This window comes from Oncorhynchus clarkii, chromosome 23, assembly GCF_045791955.1.
Source record: "Oncorhynchus clarkii lewisi isolate Uvic-CL-2024 chromosome 23, UVic_Ocla_1.0, whole genome shotgun sequence".
NCBI lineage: Eukaryota > Metazoa > Chordata > Actinopteri > Salmoniformes > Salmonidae > Oncorhynchus > Oncorhynchus clarkii.
In genome coordinates this window covers 38,420,074-38,442,145 of record NC_092169.1, presented here as the reverse complement: position 1 = coordinate 38,442,145, position 22,072 = coordinate 38,420,074, and the positions used below count along the sequence as shown (strand labels likewise).

The 22,072-nt window shown below is 45.6% G+C and overlaps 1 pseudogene; it reads left to right on the top strand.

Moving 5' to 3' along the window:
- The window catches only part of LOC139381285 (transformation/transcription domain-associated protein-like), a 188,171-nt pseudogene that overhangs the window by 154,231 nt on the left and 11,868 nt on the right, over window positions 1-22,072 (top strand).

Here is a 22,072-nt window from a genome sequence, read left to right as displayed (position 1 = left end):
CAGCCTCATCCTTCTAACATGTTGTCAACCTCCACTACCTCCAGCCTCATCCTTCTAACATGTTGTCAACCTCCACTACCTCCAGCCTCATCCTTCTAACATGTTGTCAACCTCCACTACCTCAAGCCTCATCCTTCTAACATGTTGTCTACCTCCACTACGTCCACTACCTCCAGCCTCATCCTTCTAACATGTTGTCAACGTCCACTACCTCCAGCCTCATCCTTCTAACATGTTGCCTACCTCCACTAAGTCCACTACCTTCAGCCTCATCCTTCTAACATGTTGTCAACCTCCACTACCTCCAGCCTCATCCTTCTAACATGTTGTCAACCTCCACTACCTCCAGCCTCATCCTTCTAACATGTTGTCAACCTCCACTACCTCAAGCCTCATCCTTCTAACATGTTGTCTACCTCCACTACATCCACTACCTTCAGCCTCATCCTTATAACATGTTGTCTACCTCCACTAAGTCCACTACATTCAGCCTCATCCTTCTAACATGTTGTCAACCTCCACTACCTCCAGCCTCATCCTTTTAACATGTTGTCTACCTCCACTACCTCCAGACTCATCCTTCTAACATGTTGTCAACCTCCACTACGTCCACTACCTTCAGCCTATTCCTTCTAACATGTTGTCTACCTCCACTAAGTCCACTACCTTCAGTCTCATCCTTCTAACATGTTGTCAACCTCCACTACCTCCAGCCTCATCCTTCTAACATGTTGTCAACCTCCACTACCTCCAGCCTCATCCTTCTAGCATGTTGTCTACCTCCACTACCTCCAGACTCATCCTTCTAACATGTTGTCTACCTCCACTACGTCCACTACCTTCAGCCTCATCCTGCTAACATGTTGTCTACCTCCACTACGTCCACTACCTTCAGCCTCATCCTTCTAACATGTTGTCTACCTCCACTACGTCCACTACCTCCAGCCTCATCCTTCTAACATGTTGTCTACCTCCACTAATTCCACTACCTTCAGCCTCATCCTTCTAACATGTTGTCTACCTCCACTACGTCACTACCTTCAGCCTCATCCTTCTAACATGTTGTCTACCTCCACTAAGTCCACTACCTTCAGCCTCATCCTTCTAAAATGTTGTCAACCTCCACTACCTCCAGCCTCATCCTTCTAACATGTTGTCATCCTCCACTACCTCCAGCCTCATCCTTCTAACATGTTGTCTACCTCCACTACGTCCACTACCTTCAGCCTCGTCCTTCTAACATGTTTTCAAACTCCACTACTTCCAGCCTCATCCTTCTAACATGTTGTCAACCTCCACTACCTCCAGCCTCATCCTTCTAACATGTTGTCAACCTCCACTACCTTCAGCCTCATCCTTCTAACATGTTGTCTACCTCCACTACGTCCACTACCTCCAGCCTCATCCTTCTAACATGTTGTCAACCTCCACTACCTCCAGCCTCATCCTTCCAACATGTTGTCTACCTCTACTAAGTCCACTACCTTCAGCCTCATCCTTCTAACATGTTGTCAACCTCCACTACCTCCAGCCACATCCTTCTAACATGTTTATCAACCTCCACTACCTCCAGCCTCATCCTTCTAACATGTTGTCAACCTCCACTACCTCCAGCCTCATCCTTCTAACATGTTGTCAACCTCCACTACCTCCACTACTTACACCACCTCCAGCCTCATCCTTCTAACATGTTGTCTGCCTCCACTACCTCTAGCCTCATGTAGGTTATCAACCCCTTTCTCTGTGTCTCTGTCCCCATGCAGACTTTGACTTCAACATGCCTGGCATCTCCTAGCTGAAGAAGTCGATCAAGATCCTGGAGGCCAAGACCAAGTTGCTGCCCAAGTTCTTCCTGATCGAGGAGAAGTGTCGCTTCCTCAGCAACTTCTCCGCCCAGACCGCTGAGGTGGAGATCCCTGGGGAATTTCTCATGCCCAAGCCCACACACTACTACATCAAGATCGCCCAGTACTGTACAGCACACTGATACAGTATAGACACACAAACAAACACACAACAAGTCTTGTTATGCACCCATTACCTCCCAGGTAGTAACAGTGTATGAGTGTTTCCTCTAGGTTCATGCCCAGAGTGGAGATTGTCCAGAAACACAACTCAGCAACACTGCGTCTCTACATCAAAGGTCTCAACTGGAATATCTGACTGATTTACGCAGGGAGGAGAGGATCCTACAGCTACTGAGGCTGCTCAACCCTTGTCTAGAGAAGAGGAAGGAGACCACCAAGAGACACCTCTTCTTCACTTCTATGACACACACTGCTATAGAGCTCTTTCTCTGTCTCTCTCTAGCCTTCCTCACTCTCCTCTGTCTAGTCTCTATAGTTCAGCAAAATACACCTCTTCCTCAGTGGGACAGCACACTGGGCTACTGATTTACGTCTGTCTGAAAATGTCCCCTTGTCCCCTTCCCTCGGTCTTCGACTCTCCTCTTCCATATCTCTCTCTCCATCTGTGTCTGGGCTATCTGTTTTCCTCTTGTCAAGCAAGTCCTTTGACAGGCAGTTTAAAATTTCCTCTCCCTTTATATCTGCGGATCTCAACCCAGGACTGCATTTCTCAAGGAGAGAGTAGAAATGTCAAGAGTAGCTCAGAGTAAAATGTTTTTCCAAGGGCATGTCAATGCATTCAAAGGCATGCAATGGATGTTTAAATCCTAGGTCTTTAACTGAGCTGTATATATGTTTTACTTTAAAGAGAAACAGGGTAAAAAAAAAGAAGAGAGGACAGAGGGAAATGAAATTTAAGTGAATTGTGCCGACTTGTGTCAGGGCAGAGAATCAGTCAGTCAGTCAGTGAGTAAATAAAATAAGATGCAAGTTTATTACCACAGGAGGCTGGTTGAGAGATGAAATCTAACTTGTCTTTCTATGATGGACTCATCAGTGTTGTGGTGAACCACTTCCAGGGAAGAGGTCACGGGCATACTTAAAAAAAAAAATGTATTTCACCTTTATTTAACCAGGTAGGCTAGTTGAGAACAAGTTCTCATTTGCAACTGCGACCTGGCCAAGATAAAGCATAGCAGTGTGAACAGACAACACAGAGTTACACATGGAGTAAACAATTAACAAGTCAATAACACAGTAGAAAAAAAAGTCTATATAAATAAAGAGATATATAAAGAGTCTATATACATTGTGTGCAAAAGGCATGAGGAGGTAGGCGAATAATTACAATTTTGCAGATTAACACTGGAGTGATAAATGATCAGATGGTCATGTACAGGTAGATATTGGTGTGCAAAAGATTAGAAAAGTAAATAAATAAAAACAGTATGGGGATGACGTAGGTAAAAATGGGTGGGCTATTTACCGATAGACTATGTACAGCTGCAGCGATTGGTTAGCTGCTCAGATAGCAGATGTTTGAAGATAGTGAGGGAGATAAAAGTCTCCAACTTCAGCGATTTTTGCAAGTCGTTCCAGTCACATGCAGCAGAGAACTGGAACGAAAGGCGGTAAAATGAGGTGTTGGCTTTAGGGATGATCAGTGAGATACACCTGCTGGAGCGCGTGCTACGGGTGGGTGTTGCCATCGTGACCAGTGAACTGAGATAAGGCGGAGCTTTACCTAGCATGGACTTGTAGATGACCTGGAGCCAGTGGGTCTGGCGACGAATATGTAGCGAGGGCCAGCCGACTAGAGCATACAGGTCGCAGTGGTGGGTGGTATAAGGTGCTTTAGTGACAAAACGGATGGCACTGTGATAAACTGCAAACAGTTTGCTGAGTAGAGTGTTGGAAGCTATTTTGTAGATGACATCGCCGAAGTCGAGGATCGGTAGGATAGTCAGTTTTACGAGGGTAAGTTTGGCGGCGTGAGTGAAGGAGGCTTTGTTGCGGAATAGAAAGCCGGCTCTAGATTTGATTTTCGATTGGAGATGTTTGATATGAGTCTGGAAGGAGAGTTTACAGTCTAGCCAGACACCTAGGTACTTATAGATGTCCACATATTCAAGGTCGGAACCATCCAGGGTGGTGATGCTAGTCAGGCGTGCGGGTGCAGGCAGCGAACGGTTGAAAAGCATGCATTTGGTTTTACTAGCGTTTAAGAGCAGTTGGAGGCCACGGAAGGAGTGTTGTATGGCATTGAAGCTCGTTTGGAGGTTAGATAGCACACTGTCCAAGGACGGGTCGGAAGTATATAGAATGGTGTTGTCTGCGTAGAGGTAGATCAGGGAATCGCCCGCAGCAAGAGCAACATCATTGATATATACAGAGAAAAGAGTCGGCCCGAGAATTGAACCCTGTGGCACTCCCATAGAGACTGCCAGAGGACCGGATAGCATGCCCTCCGATTTGACACACTGAACTCTGTCTGCAAAGTAGTTGGTGAACCAGGCAAGACAGTCATCAGAAAAACCGAGGCTACTGAATCTGCCGATAAGAATATGGTGATTGACAGAGTCGAAAGCCTTGGCAAGGTCGATGAAGACGGCTGCACAGTACTGTCTTTTAACGATGGCGGTTATGATATCGTTTAGTACCTTGAGCGTGGCTGAGGTGCACCCGTGACCGGCTCGGAAACCATATTGCACAGCGGAGAAGGTACGGTGGGATTCGAGATGGTCAGTGACCTGTTTGTTGACTTGGCTTTCGAAGACCTTAGATAGTCAGGGCAGGATGGATATAGGTCTGTAACAGTTTGGGTCCAGGGTGTCTCCCCCTTTGAAGAGGGGGATGACTGCCGCAGCTTTCCAATCCTTGGGGATCTCAGACGATATGAAAGAGAGGTTGAACAGGCTGGTAATAGGGGTTGCGACAATGGCGGCGGATAGTTTCAGAAATAGAGGGTCCACAGTGTCAAGTCCAGCTGATTTGTACGGGTCCAGGTTTTGCAGCTCTTTCAGAACATCTGCTATCTGGATTTGGGTAAAGGAGAACCTGGAGAGGCTTGAGTAGCTGTGGGGGGGGCGGAGCTGTTGGCCGAGGTTGGAGTAGCCAGGCGGAAGGCATGGCCAGCCGTTGAGAAATGCTTGTTGAAGTTTTCGATAATCATGGATTTATCGGTGGTGTCCGTGTTACCTAGCCTCAGTGCAGTGGGCAGCTGGGAGGAGGTGCTCTTGTTCTCCATGGACATCACAGTGTCCCAGAACTTTTTGGAGTTGGAGCTACAGGATGCAAATTTCTGCCTGAAGAAGCTGGCGTTAGCTTTCCTGACTGACTGCGTGTATTGGTTCCTGACTTCCCTGAACAGTTGCATGTCACGGGGACTATTCGATGCTATTGCAGTCCGCCACAGGATGTTTTTGTGCTGGTCGAGGGCATTCAGGTCTGGAGTGAACCAAGGGCTATATCTGTTCTTAGTTCTGCATTTTTTGAACGGAGCATGCTTATCTAAAATGGTGAGGAAGTTACTTTTAAAGAATGACCAGGCATCCTCAACTGACGGGATGAGGTCAATGTCCTTCCAGGATACCCGGGCCAGGTCGATTAGAAAGGCCTGCTCAAAGAAGTGTTTTAGGGAGCATTTGACAGTGATGAAGAGTGGTCGTTTGACTGCGGCTCCGTAGCGGATACAGGCAATGAGGCAGTGATCGCTGAGATCCTGGTTGAAGACAGCGGAGGTGTATTTGAAGGGGCTAGTTGGTCAGGATGACGTCTATGAGGGTGCCCTTGTTTACAGATTTAGGGTTGTACCTGGTGGGTTCCTTGATGATTTGTGTGAGATTGAGGGCATCTAGCTTAGATTGTAGGACTGCCGGGGTGTTAAGCATATCCCAGTTTAGGTCACCTAACAGAACAAACTCTGAAGCTAGATGGGGGGCGATCAATTCACAAATGGTGTCCAGGGCAGAGCTGGGAGCTGAGGGGGGTCGGTAGCAGGCGGCAACAGTGAGATACTTATTTCTGGAGAGAGTAATTTTTAAAATTAGTAGTTCGAACTGTTTGGGTATGGACCTGGAAAGTATGACATTACTTTGCAGGCTATCTCTGCAGTAGACTGCAACTCCTCCCCCTTTGGCAGTTCTATCTTGACGTAAAATGTTATAGTTGGGTATGGAAATCTCAGAATTTTTGGTGGCCTTCCTGAGCCAGGATTCAGACACGGCAAGGACATCAGGGTTAGCAGAGTGTGCTAAAGCAGTGAGTAAAACAAACTTAGGGAGGAGGCTTCTGATGTTGACATGCATGAAACCAAGGCTTTTTTGATCACAGAAGTCAACAAATGAGGGTGCCTGGGGACATGCAGGGCCTGGGTTTACCTCCACATCACCCGCGGAACAGAGGAGGAGTAGTATGAGGGTGCGGCTAAAGGCTATCAAAACTGGTCGCCTAGAGCGTTGGGGACAGAGAATAAAAGGAGCAGATTTCTGGGCATGGTAGAATATATTCAGGGCATAATGCGCAGACAGGGGTATGGTGGGGTGCGGGTACAGCGGAAGTAAGCCCAGGCACTGGGTGATGATGAGAGAGGTTGTATCTCTGGACATGCTGGTTGTAATGAGTGAGGTCACCGCATGTGTGGGAGGTGGGACAAAGGAGGTACCAGGGGTATGAAGAGTGAAACTAGGGGCTCCATTGTAAACTAAAACAATGATAACTAACCTGAACAACAGTATACAAGGCATATTGACATTTGAGAGAGACATACAGCGAGGCATACAGTAATCACAGGTGTTGAATTGGGAGAGCTAGCTAAAACAGTAGGTGAGACAACAACAGCTAATCAGCTAGCACAACAACAGCAGGTAAAATGGCGTTGACTAGGCAGGGAGGGTCGGATTAACTACACACAGAGCCCGAGTGCGGCTGGGGCCGACAGATAAAACATAAACAAGCAGAATGGAGTACCGTGATTAATGGACAGTCCAGCATGCAAAAGCTATGTAGCCAAGTGATCAGTGTCCAGGGGGCAGCGGTGGATGGGGCAGGGAAGCTAGACTGGCGAGTATTAAAGGTTAAATAAACTGGCTGGCTGTGCAGAAGGTAAAAGCCGCTAGCAGTGGCTAACAATGACTAAATAGCTAGTTAGCTGGTTAGCTTCTGGAGGTTCTTGAATGTGTTCTAAAAATTAAAAATAATAGCGATTCCGTATCACATTGGGTGAGGCAGGTTACCGGAAGGTATAATCAAATTAAAAATCGAAAAGAGATTGAAAGTAAATATGGGTCCAGTGAGTGGTTGGGACGCGGCGATTCAGACAGTTAGCAGGCCTGTGCTAACAAGCTAACAGTTAGTAGGCCGGGGCTACTCATGGGGAGCTACAATGTTCTGGTCTGACAACATAAATAAGTGCGTTTCCATTTAGCATTAAGAGGTCTTATGTCTTTCCTTTCATCTGCTCTGATCTAAAGAGATGGGGTACAGATTAGAAAGATGGGGTACAGATTAGAAAGATGGGGTACATATTAGATAGATGGGGTATAGATTAGAAAGATGGGGTATAGATTAGATAGATGGGCTATAGATTAGATAGATGGGGTATAGATTAGAAAAATGGGGTATAGATTAGAAAAGAAGGACAGTGTACCGTCTGGCCATACTCCCAAGTACTTGTATGAGGTGACTTACCTCAAGCTCTAAACCCTCAGAGGTAGTAATCAAACCTGTGGTGAGAGGAGCATTCTTCTTACCAAATCACATTACCTTTGTTTTCGGAGGTGTTCAGAACAAGGTTAAGGGTAGAGAAAGCTTGTTGGACACTAAGAAATCTTTGTTGTAGAGCATTTAACACAATATCCGGGGAAGGGCCAGCTGAGTATAAGACTGTATCATCTGCATATAAATGGATGAGACAGCTTCCTACTGTCTGAGCTATGTTGATGTAAATTGAGAAGAGTGTGGGGCCTAGGATCGAGCCTTGGGGTACTCCCTTGGTGACAGGCAATGGCAGAGACAGCAGATTTTCTGACTTTATACACTGCACTCTTTAAAAGAGAGGTAGTTAGCAAACCAGGCCAAGGACCCCTCAGAGACACCAATACTTCTTAGCCAGCCCACAGGAATGGAATGGTCTACCGTAGCAAAAGCTTTGGCCAAGTCAATAAAAATAGCAGCACAATATTGCTTAGAATCAAGGGCAATTGTGACATCATTGGGGACCTTTAAGGTTGCAGTGACACATTCATAACCTGAGCAGAAACCAGATTGCATACCAGAGAGAATACTATAAACATCAAGAAAGTCAGTCAGGTGATTGTTGACGTTGTTGAAGTTTTTCCAATACTTTTGATAAACAGGGCAAAATAGAAATAGGCCTATAACAGTTAGGATCAGTTTGATCTTAACCTTGTTGGAGGTACTGAACCCCACCAGTTTCATATGCGCATTCCCCGAACCCTTCTTAATTGGAATAATAAAATATTATTTTTTCAAATTCAAAACACTGCTCAAAAAAATAAAGGGAACACTAAAGTAACACATCCTAGATCTGAATGAATGAAATATTCTTATTAAATACTTTTTTCTTTACATAGTTGAATGTGCTGACAACAAAATCACACAAAAATTATCAATGGAAATCAAATTTATCAACCCATGGAGGTCTGGATTTGGAGTCACACTCAAACTTAAAGTGGAAAACCACACTACAGGCTGATCCAACTTTGATGTAATGTCCTTAAAACAAGTCAAAATGAGGCTCAGTAGTGTGTGTGGCCTCCACGTGCCTGTATGACCTCCCTACGACGCCTGGGCATGCTCCTGATGAGGTGGCGGATGGTCTCCTGAGGGATCTCCTCCCAGACCTGGACAAAAGCATCCGGTGGAACGGTCGGGCCAGTCCATAGCATCAATGCCTTCCTCTTGCAGGAACTGCTGACACACTCCAGCCACATGAGGTCTAGCATTGTCTTGCATTAGGAGGAACCCAGGGCCAACCGCACCAGCATATGGTCTCGCATGGGGTCTGAGGATCTCATCTCGGTACCTAATGGCAGTCAGGCTACCTCTGGCGAGCACATGGAGGGCTGTGCGCCCCCCCCCCCCCAAAAAAATGCCACCCCACACCATGACTGACCCACCGCCAAACCGGTCATGCTGGAGGATGTTGCAGGCAGCAGAACGTTCTCCACGGCGTCTCCAGACTGTCACGTCTGTCACATGTGCTCAGTGTGAACCTGCTTTCATCTGTGAAGGGCACAGGGCGCCAGTGGCGAATTTGCCAATCTTGGTGTTCTCTGGCAAATTCCAAACGTCCTGCACGGTGTTGGGCTGTAAGCACAACCCCTACCTGTGGACATCGGGCCCTCATACCACCCTCATGGAGTCTGTTTCTGACCGTTTGAGCAGACACATGCACATTTGTGGCCTGCTGGAGGTCATTTTGCAGCGCTCTAGCAGTGCTCCTCCTTGCACAAAGGCAGAGGTAGCGGTCCTGCTGCTGGGTTGTTGCCCTCCTACGGCCTCCTCCACGTCTCCTGATGTACTGGCCTGTCTCCTGGTAGCGCCTCCATGCTCTGGACACTACGCTGACAGACACAGCAAAGCTTCTTGCCACAGCTCGCATTGATGTGTCATCCTGGATGAGCTGCACTACCTGAGCCACTTGTGTGGGTTGTAGACTCCGTCTCATGCTACCACTAGAGTGAAAGCACCGCCAGCATTCAAAAGTGACCAAAACATCAGCCAGGAAGCATAGGAACTAAGAAGTGGTCTGTGGTTATCACCTGCAGAACCACTCCTTTATTGGGGGTGTCTTGCTAATTGCCTATAATTTCCACCTGTTCTCTATTCCATTTGCACAACAGCATGTGAAATTTATTGTCAATCAGTGTTGCTTCCTAAGTGGACAGTTTGATTTCACAGAAGTGTGATTGACTTGGAGTTACATTGCGTTGTTTAAGTGTTCCCTTTATTTTTTTGAGCAGTGTATTTTACTGGTGCACAAAATGAACCGTGCATCAACATCACTGTGTTTAAAGAACAAAATCATCAAAACATAATTTTCTCACAAAAACAAAAACATAATAATGAATATTTACTGCAAATCAGTGTGACTTCTGCTGTTGCCTTTCAGAGACCAGTTCAGAAATGCGCGGCTTCACCTTGGCAAGTGCCACTCATGTCATTTTCGCAACAAAGTCTGTTCCTTTTCTTCGTTTTTATGTCCAGCATCCTTGAAAAGGATTGCTCGCAAAGATATGTTGTAACAAAAGGTATGAAAATCTCCAGAGCTTTCTTAGCAATAACAGGGTACGTTACCATTTCTTGACACCAAAACGTTGAAAGCGTTGAGTTGCTGTTGAACCTGGCTCTGCTGAATTTCAATGATTTCACCGAGGTATTCATCATTGACATCTGTTGTCTCAACACTAAACGTGAACGGCTGTCTTACCCATGCTGGATATATCCGTCGAGAGACTTTGCAAGCTCATCTAAGTGCGTGGCAATTGCTTGCTTCAGTTCCGCTGGTACAGAAATATCTCCGATTCCAGATACATCTTCGATATTACTTACACAGTCATCCAGCAGGGGAAAGTTGTGAAGTTATCATTCTCTGTTCGTCGTTTCCATAACGGTAGCTTTTTTTGAAAAGCCTTCAGGTTTTCCTCCGCTTCGATGATGTTGACTCCACCGCCCTGCATCTTTTGATTGAGATGATTGAGAGCTGCAAAGATATCAGCAATGTACGCTAAAATGAGAATGAACTCAGAATTTTTGAAGCAATCTGCATGACAATGTTGGTGCTCTTGCAAAAACAGGGCTAATTCCACACGCACGGCAAAAACACGATTCAGCACTTGTCCCCGGGATAACCACTGAACGTTAGACTGGTACAGAAGTACCTCGAATTCAGAGCCCATTTCTTTACACAGCTCACTGAAGATGCGGTGCCTCAGAGCACTAGTTCGCGCACAGTTTACGCATTCCACTACAACTTAATACGTCTGCCAGTTTTGGAGGCAAGGTTTTGTTTCCAACGCATGCCTGTGCAGAATACAATGCGTAACAATGATGTGTGGTGCATCGGCTTTCACTAGCGCACAAAAACCAGACGTTCTTCCCAGCATGACTGGAGCTCAGTCCGAACAAACTGCAGGAACCATATCCCACGAAAGATTGTTGTCTTTGAAGAAGTCATCCACAAGTTTCTTCACATCGGCTGCCTTAGTTGTTGTTGTAAGAGGCTTACAAAATAAAAAATCTTCCTTTATCATGTCGTCTTTCACATAGCGCACGAATACAGCAAGCTGGCTTAGATTGGAAACGTCTGTGGTCTCGTCGAGTTGAAGGCTGAATTTTGCCGGGCTTGAAATCAGATCTGCAACTACTTTGCTCATGTCCTCTATTCTGTCGCTGATGGTGTCATTTGAAAGAGGAGTTTGGGAAACTTAACTACAGCCTCTTTTCCCAGCATGATATTCGCCATCTTCAACACAGCTGGTTTTATAAGTGTTTCACCAATGGTGTGTGGTTTGCCCTGCTTTGCGATCAGGTATGCAACTTCGTACGATGCTGTGAGGATCGGTTTGTTGATGGGTACAAAGCCGAGAACAGGCAGAGTAGCCTTTTCATCGAATTCAGCGAGCGTTGTGTTCTTGTATTTTCCATCTCCATGCAGCTTAAGGAAGTGTTCTCTTAGTTTTGCCGGTGCTAGACTAGAATTGCTCAACTTGGCATTGCAAATCATGCAGTTAGGACGCTGACTCCCATCACGTTCCGTTATACATGTGAATCCATATTGTACATATTCGTCTGACCACTTTCTTTTTTTGCTCGACATTGTAAGTATGAAGTGATTAAAATATTAAGAAAGAAATCACAAGACGTACCATCACGACAGTCACAAGTCGACTACTGAGCGCACCAAATTCCCTGCAGCACAGATAGGCCAAGCGATGTAGCGTGATCACCTGCAGCCAATGATGGCCAAGCGGGGCGTGTCATCACGAATCATATTAGTCGAATGTGTGTCTTGACCTCCGCCGAACCCCTGGGGTTCGATCGAACCCAGGTTAAGAACCACTGCTTTAAATAAAGGATGAACTGTGGCTGCCTTCCAAGCAATGGAAACCTCCCCAGAAAGGAGAGACAGGCTTGGCGAAGATAGTGGCAACAACCTTAAAGAAGAAAGGGTCTAAACCATCTGACCCAGATGTTTTTTGGGGTCACATTTAAGGAGCTCTTTTAGCACCTCTGACTCAGTGATTGCCTGCAGGGAGAAACTTTGTAGCGGGACAGGGGAAAAAGAGTGAGAAGCATCGGGGGTAACCAACGGACATAGTAGCAATAATCGACAATCGACAAGACCATGGGAACCAAAGGGCACATCTATACGAATACTAATCAGTGGGAATAGGGGACAGGTGTGCGTGATGAAAGTCCGGGAGGGATCCGTGACATTCTTGGGTTTAGACCCACAGAGAGAGAATTGCTCCTTAAAGTAACTAACTTTGGCCTTCTGGATAGCCTGAGTGCACGTATTTCTCATTTGCCTGAATGAGAGCCAGTCAGCCTGAGTGTGCGTGTGCCGAGCCTTTCGCCAAATGCAATTGTTGAGGTGGAGTAACTCTGCAAGATCACGGTCGGTTTTCTTTATGGGGTGTGTTTGTTAACAATACCACTGAAATATATATATATAAAAAAGAAGGTCCAAGTGTCTTTCGACAGAGGTGATCAAGCTGGTTCTATACAGATGCCAGTTCATGAAAGAAGCTCATTAAAGTTTTTTAGCAAGCATTTATGACAAATCAGGACAGGTCGTTTCACAATGCAGCCATTACGAACACAGACTGTAAAACAGTGATCTAAGGTCATTACTGAAAATACCAGACTGATACCTATCAGGATTATTTGTGAGGATAACATTGAGGAGAGTATGTGTTTAGAGTCATACCTTGTGGGATTGGTGATAATCTGAGAACTTTTTAGGGAGTCCCATTGCGTTAGGACTTGGTCAGGTGGTTTAAGCATGTCCCAGTTTAGGTCACCTAGCAGGAAAAATTCAGACTCAGTGTGTACCGGGATTCTTCTGTTGAAGGAGACGCAGCGTGGTTATTGTGATACATCTTTAATAAAGATGAAAATAGAACAATATACAAAAAACAAGAAAACGTGAAAAAACAAAAACAGCGCTATCTGGTGTAACAAACACAAAGACAGGAACAATCACCCACAAAACCCAACACCAAACAGGCTACCTAAATATGGTTCCCAATCAGAGACAATGACTAACACCTGCCTCTGATTGAGAACCATATCAGGTCAAACACAGAAACAGACAAACTAGACACACAACATAGAATGCCCACTCAGATCACACCCTGACCAAACAAAACATACAAACATACAAAGCAAACTATGGTCAGGGTGTGACAGTACGGCGAGGTGGAATAGCCCGCACTGGGCTATGCAGGCGAACCGGAGACACCATGCGCAAGGCTGGTGCCATGTAAGCCGGCCCAAGGAGACGCACTGGAGACCAGATGTGTAGAGCCGGCTTCATGGCACTTGGCTCGATGCCCACTCTAGCCTGGCCGATATGCGGAGCTGGTATGTACCGCACCGGGCTATGCACCCACACTGGGGACACCATGTGCACCACAGCATACCACGGTGCCTGCCCGGTCTCTCTAGCCCCCCGGTAAGCACAGTAAGTTGGCGCAGGTCTCCTACCTGGCTTCGCCATACTTCTTGTGTGCCTCCCCCAATACATTTTTGGGGCTGCCTCTCGGGCTTCCTTGCCAGCCGTGTTCCCTCATATCGCCGGCTCCTCTCTCCGGCTGCCTCTGCTCTCCTAGCAGCCTCCACCTGTTCCCATGGAAGGCGATCCTTTCCCGCCAGGATCTCCTCCCATGTGTAGCAACCCTTGCCGTCCAACACATCATCCCATGTCCATTCCTCTTTGCGCCGCTGTTGCTGTTGCCCGTTACCACGCCGCTTGGTCCTGTTTTGGTGGGTGATTCTGTAACGGGATTCTTCTGTTGAAGGAGAGGCGGACCAAAACGCAGCGTGGTTATTCTGATACATCTTTAATAAAGATGAAAATAGAACAATATACAAAAAACAAGAAAAAGTGAATAACCGAAAACAGCGCTATCTGGTGTAACAAACACAAAGACAGGAACAATCACCCACAAAACCCAACACCAAACAGGCTACCTAAATATAGTTCCCGATCAGAGACAATGACTAACACCTGCCTCTGATTGAGAACCATATCAGGCCAAACACAGAAACAGACAAACTAGACACACAACATAGAATGCCCACTCAGATCACACCCTGACCAAACAAAACATAGAAACATACAAAGCAAACTATGGTCAGGGTGTGACACAGTGTAAGATGCCAGGAGAGAGCTTAGGGCAGATAGGGTACAGGCCGATACTGATGGAGGACGATAACACCCAGCAACAGTCAACAAAGTGCTATTTGAAAGTTTAATGCTTAAAACCAGCAAATCAAATTGTTTGGGGACAGACTTGGTGGAGACAACCAAGCACTGAAGGTGATCCTTGGTAAAGGTTGCCAATCCACCACCTTTGGAAGATCTGTCTTGCCGAAAAAGGTTATAACCAGAAAGGTGAACATCAGTATTCAAAACACTCTTGTGTAATGTCTCAGTAATGACCAACACATCTGGATTGGAGCTGTGAACCCACACTTTCAATTTATCAATTTTAGGCAATAAGCTTCTAATGTTAACGTGCAGAAAACCCAGGCTTTTACGAGAGCAGAAATCAGTGAAGCAGATATCAGAGCACAAGTCAGAATTGGGGCTAGCAATTGTAGATGGGCCAGGGTGTACATGCACATTTCCAGATAACATCAACAGTAATACAATCAAGGCACGGCATAGTACAGGGAGGGCTCTGCAGTGCTGATTTAAGACATCTGAATCTGCATCATATTGTACAGCAATTTCACCTGGTAACATGAATACATAGATGGGGTATAGATTAGATAGATGAAATATAGATTAGATAGATGGGGTATAGATTAGTTAGATGGATAGATTAGGTTAGATAGGTTAGATAGAGATGGGATGTAGGTTAGATAGAGATGGGATATAGGTTAGATAGATATGGTATATAGCTTAGATAAAGATGGGATATAGGTTAGATAGATGGGATATTGCAAGGGGTGCGTAACTGGTGGCAGAGAAGTCAGACAGAGCAGTACTGGGTAATAACCGAAGCAGTTTAATATACAGAATAACAACGTAAAACCCGTCGCGCACCAGACAACAAAGTGCACAAGCACTTACAACAAACAATTCCACACAAAGACATGGGTGGAACAGAAGGTTAAATACACAACACCTAATGAGGGAATGAAAAGTAGGTGTGTGGGAATCAACTCTACTGTTACATCATGGCCGACAGGAGCACTAAACCTCTTGTACTGTATTGAGAAATCTGAAGTTAGGCTTGACAGGTAGACCTGTTGGATGTGATAGTTAACCTTATTGTTATGTCTCTAAAAATGAAGGTGTAGCTGTTCTATTGAGGTGTCTTACTGCTGTAGCTCTAGCTCCCTCTCCCTCTCCCTCTCCCTCTCCCTCTCCCTCTAGTCCACCAAGGTTAGGTTGTATACAGTGTATTGAGGTGTGTAATCAGTTTACCATGTTATTCAATTGTGCTTACTTTCCCTCCAGCCTTCCCTACCCCCATCTCCCTCCCTCCCTCCAGTCCCCAGGGTGGTAGCTGTCTGCTCAGCCTTCCCTACCCCCATCTCCCTCCCTCCGTCCAGCCTTCCCTACCACCATCTCTCTCCCTCCCTCCAGCCTTCCCTACCCCCATCTCCCTCACTCCCTCCAGTCTTCCCTACCCCCATCTCCCTCCCTCCCTCCAGTCCCCAGGGTGATAGCTGTCTGCTCAGCCTTCCCTACCCCCATCTCCCTCCCTCCCTCCCTCCAGTCCCCAGGGTGGTAGCTGTCTGCTCAGCCTTCCCTACCCCCATCTCCCTCCCTCCCTCCAGTCCCCAGGGTGGTAGCTGTCTGCTCAGCCTTCCCTACCCCCATCTCCCTCCCTCCCTCCCTCCAGCCTTCCCTAGCCCCATCTCCCTTCCTCCCTCCAGTCCCCAGGGTGGTAGCTGTCTACTCAGCCTTCCCTACCCCCATCTCCCTCCCTCCATCCAGCCCTAGCCCCATCTCCCTCCCTCCCTCCAGTCCCCAGGGTGGTAGCTGTCTGCTCAGCCTTCCCTACCCCCATCTCCCTCCCTCCCTCCAGTCCCCGGGTGGTAGCTGTCTGCTCAGCCTTCCCTACCCCCATCTCCCTCCCTCCCTCCAGTCCCCAGGGTGGTAGCTGTCTGCTCAGCCTTCCCTACCCCCATCTCCCTCCCTCCCTCCAGTCCCCAGGGTGGTAGCTGTCTGCTCAGCCTTCCCTACCCCCATCTCCCTCCCTCCCTCCAGTCCCCAGGGTGGTAGCTGTCTGCTCAGCCTTCCCTACCCCCATCTCCCTCCCTCCCTCCAGTCCCCAGGGTGGTAGCTGTCTGCTCAGATGCGTCTGGTAGAGGACATCCCATCCTCTCTGTCTCTAGTTGAGATCTATAAGCCACGCTTGTCCAAGAAGGGCATCAAGCAAGATAACCCCATCTCACGCTACTACGATCGTCTGGCTACTGTACAGGCCAGGGGCACACGGGCCAGCCACCAGGTACTGGAACATACGCATGGACACACACACACACACACACACACACACACACACACACACACACACACACACACACATACACACACACAAACACACACACACACAAACACACACACACACACACACACACACACACACACACACACACACACACACACACACACACACACACACACACACACACACAAAGAACACCTGGCTACAGTTCAGTCCAGCAGCACACACACTCCCTCTCTGATTCTAACCCCCTGTCCCCACCAGGTACTGTCTGGAACACACACACTACCTCTCTGACTCTAACCCCCCTCTCCCCACCAGGAACTGTCTGGAACACACACACTACCCCCCTGACTCTAACCCCCTGTCCCCACCAGGTACTGTCTGAAACACACACACTACCTCTCTGACTCTAACCCCCCTCTCCCCACCAGGAACTGTCTGGAACACACACACTCACTCTCTGACTCTAACCCCCTGTCCCCTTTGGTACTGTCTGGAACACACACACTCCCTCTCTGACTCTAACCCTCCTCTCCCCACCAGGAACTGTCTGGAACACACACACCCCCTCTCTGACTCTAACCCCCTCTCCCCACCAGGAACTGTCTGGAACACACACACTACCTCTCTGACTCTAACCCCCCTCTCCTCACCAGGAACTGTCTGGAACACACACACTCCCTCTCTGACTCTAACCCCCCTCTCCCCACCAGGAACTGTCTGGAACACACACACTACCTCTCTGACTCTAACCCCCTGTCCCCACCAGGAACTGTCTGGAACACACACACTACCTCTCTGACTCTAACCCCCCTCTCCCCACCAGGAACTGTCTGGAACACACACACTCCCTCTCTGACTCTAACCCTCTGTCCCCACCAGGTACTGTCTTGAACACAGACACTCCCTCTCTGACTCTAAGCCCCCTCTCCCCACCAGGAAATGTCTGGAACACACACACTCCCTCTCTGACTCTAACCCCCCTCTCCCCACCAGGAACTGTCGGGAACACACACACCCCCTCTCTGACTCTAACCCTCTGTCCCCACCAGGAACTGTCTGGAACACACACACTCCCTCTCTGACTCTAACCCCCTGTCCCCACCAGGAACTGTCTGGAATACACACACTCCCTCTCTGACTCTAACCCCCCTCTCCCCACCAGGAACTGTCTGGAACACACACACTACCTCTCTGACTCTAACCCCCCTCTCCTCACCAGGAACTGTCTGGAACACACACACTCCCTCTCTGACTCTAACCCCCCTCTCCCCACCAGGAACTGTCTGGAACACACACACTACCTCTCTGACTCTAACCCCCTGTCCCCACCAGGAACTGTCTGGAACACACACACTACCTCTCTGACTCTAACCCCCCTCTCCCCACCAGGAACTGTCTGGAACACACACATACACTCCTTCTCTGGACCTTCAGGAAAATGTTCAGCTGGCTCTCATCTGCCTGGCTGAATTCATGTTACACCTCAACCGCATCAACCTGAGACTCTGTAGATAGCACAGATAGACACGCATCCTCAAACCTGAGACATACACATACACATATACACATTGAGAAATGTGCAGGCACACACACACGCCTTCTCCACACCCAACCCTGGCCAAGGACACGTAGATAAGGTAATTTGAAGCAGTCTGTTTGTCAAAGAAAGAGGTTTCAAGGATGTCATGGAGATTAATTAAATGTGAAGATGTTCCTCCGAGACCCCTAAATGTCATGCCCAGGATCCCCTGCCGAGGTACTCTGGCGACCCAGGGACCCCCGCAGAGGAAAATGTATGACCCCTGGACCCCAGCCGAGATATAGAGTTGGGGTATAGATTAGATAATGGGATATAGATTAAATAGATGGGATATAGATTAGATAGATGGGATATAGATTAGACATTGGGATATAGATTAAATAGATGGGATATAGATTAGATCATGGGATATAGATTAAATAGATGGAATAAAGTTAGATAGATGGGATATAGATTAGATAGATGTAGTATAGATCAGATTGAGATTAGGTAGAAATGGGATATAGATTAGATAGAGACGGGGTATAGATTAGCTAGAGATGGGGTGTAGATTAGACATATGGGGTATAGATTAAATAGAGGTTGTGTTTGGATTAGATAGATGGGGTATAGATTAGATCGAGGTGTGATATAGATTAGATGGAGATGGGCTATAGATTAGATAGAAGTGTGATATAGGTTAGATTGTTGGGGTATAGATTAGATAGATGAGGTATAGATTAGATGGATGGGGTATAGATTATATAGATGGGGAATAGATTAGAAAGAGATGGGGTGTTGATTAGGTAGATTGAAGATAGATTAGATATATGGGGTATAGATGACATAGAGATGGGGTATAGATTAGATAGAGATGGTGTGTAGATTAGATATATGGGGTATAGATTACATAGAGATGAGGTATAGATTAGATAGAGATGGTGTGTAGATTAGATATATGGGGTATAGATTACATAGAGATGGTGTATAGATTAGATATATGGGGTATAGATGACATAGAGATGGTGTATAGATTAGATATATGGGGTATAGATTGCATAGAGATGAGGTATAGATGACATAGAGATGAGGTATAGATTAGATATATGGGGTATAGATTACATAGAGATGAGGTATAGATTAGATAGAGATGGTGTATAGATTAGATAGACGGGATATAGATTAGATGGATGGGGTATAGATTATATAGATGGGGAATCAATTAGATGGAGATTGGATATAGATTAGATGGGGAGATTGGACATAGATTAGATAGAGATGGTGTATAGATTAGATAGATAGGATATAGATTAGATACATGGGGGATAGATTAGATATATGGGGTATAGATTAGATATAGATGAGATATAGATTAGATAGAGATGGTTTATAGATTAGATAGACGGGATATAGATTAGAAAGAGATGGGCTATAGATTAGATAGATGGCGTATAGATTAGATAGAGATGAGATATAGATTAGATAGAGATGGGATATAGATTATATAGAGATGGGATATAGATTAGATAGATGGGATATAGATGAGATCGATGGGGCATAGATTAAATAGATGGGTTATAGATTAGATAGAGATGGGATATAGATAAGATGGAGATGGTGTATAGATTAGATAGATGGGGGTATAGATTGGATGAAGATGGGATATGGATTGGATAGAGATGGGATATAGATTAGATAGATGGGATATAGATTAGATAGGGATATCAATCTAATCTATTTAGATTTAATAGATTCTATTTAATTCATAACCCATCTATCTAACCAATATCCTATATAGATAGAGATGGGAGGTAGATTAGATTGAGATGGGTATAGATTAGATCGAGATGGGATATAGATAAAATAGATGATAGGATATTGATTAGATAGATGGGTTATGAATTAAATAGAGATAGGATATAGATTAGATTGAGATGGGTATAGATTAGATAGAGATGGGATATAGATAAAATAGATGAGGTATATATTAGATTGATGGGTTATATATTAGATAGAGATGGGATAGAAATTAGATAGCGATGTGGTATAGATTAGATAGAGATGGAATATAGATTAGCTAGTGATGGGTATAGATTAGAAAGATTTGGTATAGATTATATAGATGGGTTATAGATTACAATAATGGATTATATATTAGATAGAGATGGGATGTAGATTAGATATATGGATTGTAGATTAGATAGAGATGGGATATAGATTAGATAGATGGGTTATAGATTTGATCGATGGGCTCTGGATTAGATAGAGATGGGATATAGATTAGATAGATGGATTGTAGATTAGATAGAGATGGGATATAGATTAGATAGATTTGGTATAGATTATATAGATGGGTTATAGATTACAATAATGGATTATATATTAGATAGAGATGGGATGTAGATTAGATAGATGGATTGTAGATTAGATAGAGATGGGATATAGATTAGATAGATGGATTGTAGATTAGATAGAGATGGGTATAGATTAGATAGATTTGGTATAGATTATATAGATGGGTTATAGATTACAATAATGGATTATATATTAGATAGAGATGGGATGTAGATTAGATAGATGGATTGTAGATTAGATAGAGATGGGATATAGATTACATAGATGGATTGTAGATTAGATAGAGATGGGTATAGATTAGATAGATTTGGTATAGATTATATAGATGGGTTATAGATTCCAATAATGGATTATATATTAGATAGAGATGGGATGTAGATTAGATAGTGATGGGATATAGATTAGATAGAGATTGGGTTTAGATTAGGTAGATTCGATTAATGGGGATGGATGAAAGCATTTTGGCAGAAGTCCACTGAGCCCATGTCAGTGTATGATGTGCTTCCCTCGGTTACAGGACCTGGTATCCGTGGAGACCAGAGGAAGGGGAGGAGACCAGAATCCATGGAGACCAGAATGTCACCCGGGGAGAATTGGCTCGTGACATTGCTGTGTACTCAGACTGATTGGTACCCTGGTGTCTGTGTGTGTGTGTGTGTGTCTCTCTCTCTCTCTCTCTCTCTCTCTCTCTCTCTCTCTCTCTCTCTCTCTCTCTCTCTCTCTCTCTCTCTCTCTCTCTCTCTCTCTCTCTCTCTCTCTCTCTCTCTCTCTCTCTAGTGCATTCAGAAAGTATTTAGACACCTTGACTTTTCCACATTTTGTTAAGTTTTTCTAGAATTGGCACACACGTCTGTATACGGTCCCACAGTTGACAGTGCATGTCAGAGCGAGAACCAAGCCATGAGGTCGAAGGAATTGTCCTCAAAGCGCCAGGATTGTGGTGACCCAGGGACCCCAGCCGAGGCAAACTGGCGACCCAGGGACCCCTTCCGAGGGAAACTGGCGACCCAGGGATTTGTTTTCTCCCACGTCTCGTCTTATCATCAGGTGAATGATAATAGAGGACAAGTAATCAACATTTAAAATTAATACATTTGGTAGATCGTTTTCAATTATTTTGACCTCCCAACATTATATTTGGAAGAGGAAGTGTAAACTCTAAAAAAGCCTATTACAGTTGAAGTCTGAAGTCTACATCCACTTAGGTTGGAGTTATTAACTTCTTGAGTGTAGGGGGCAGGATTTTAGTTTTTGCCTAAAAAACGTACCCATTTGAAACTGCCTATTTCTCAGGCTCAGAAACTAGAATATGCATATAATTGTCAGATCAGGATAGAAAACACTCTAAAGTTTCCAAAACTGTCAAAATATTGTCTGTGAGTATAACAGAACTGATATTGCAGGCCAAAACCTGAGGAAAATCAAACCAGGAAGTGCTGTTTTTCTTGAAAGCTCTCTGTTCCATTGGATGCTTTGCCTCCATTTAAAGGGATATCAACCAGATTCATTTTCCTATGGCTTCCTCAACGTGTCAACAGTCTTTAGACTTAGTTTCAGGCTTTTATTTTGAAAAATTAGCGAGAAAGATAACTTTGCGTCAGTGGATAGCTGGGTGTTCGCAGAGTTTTGCT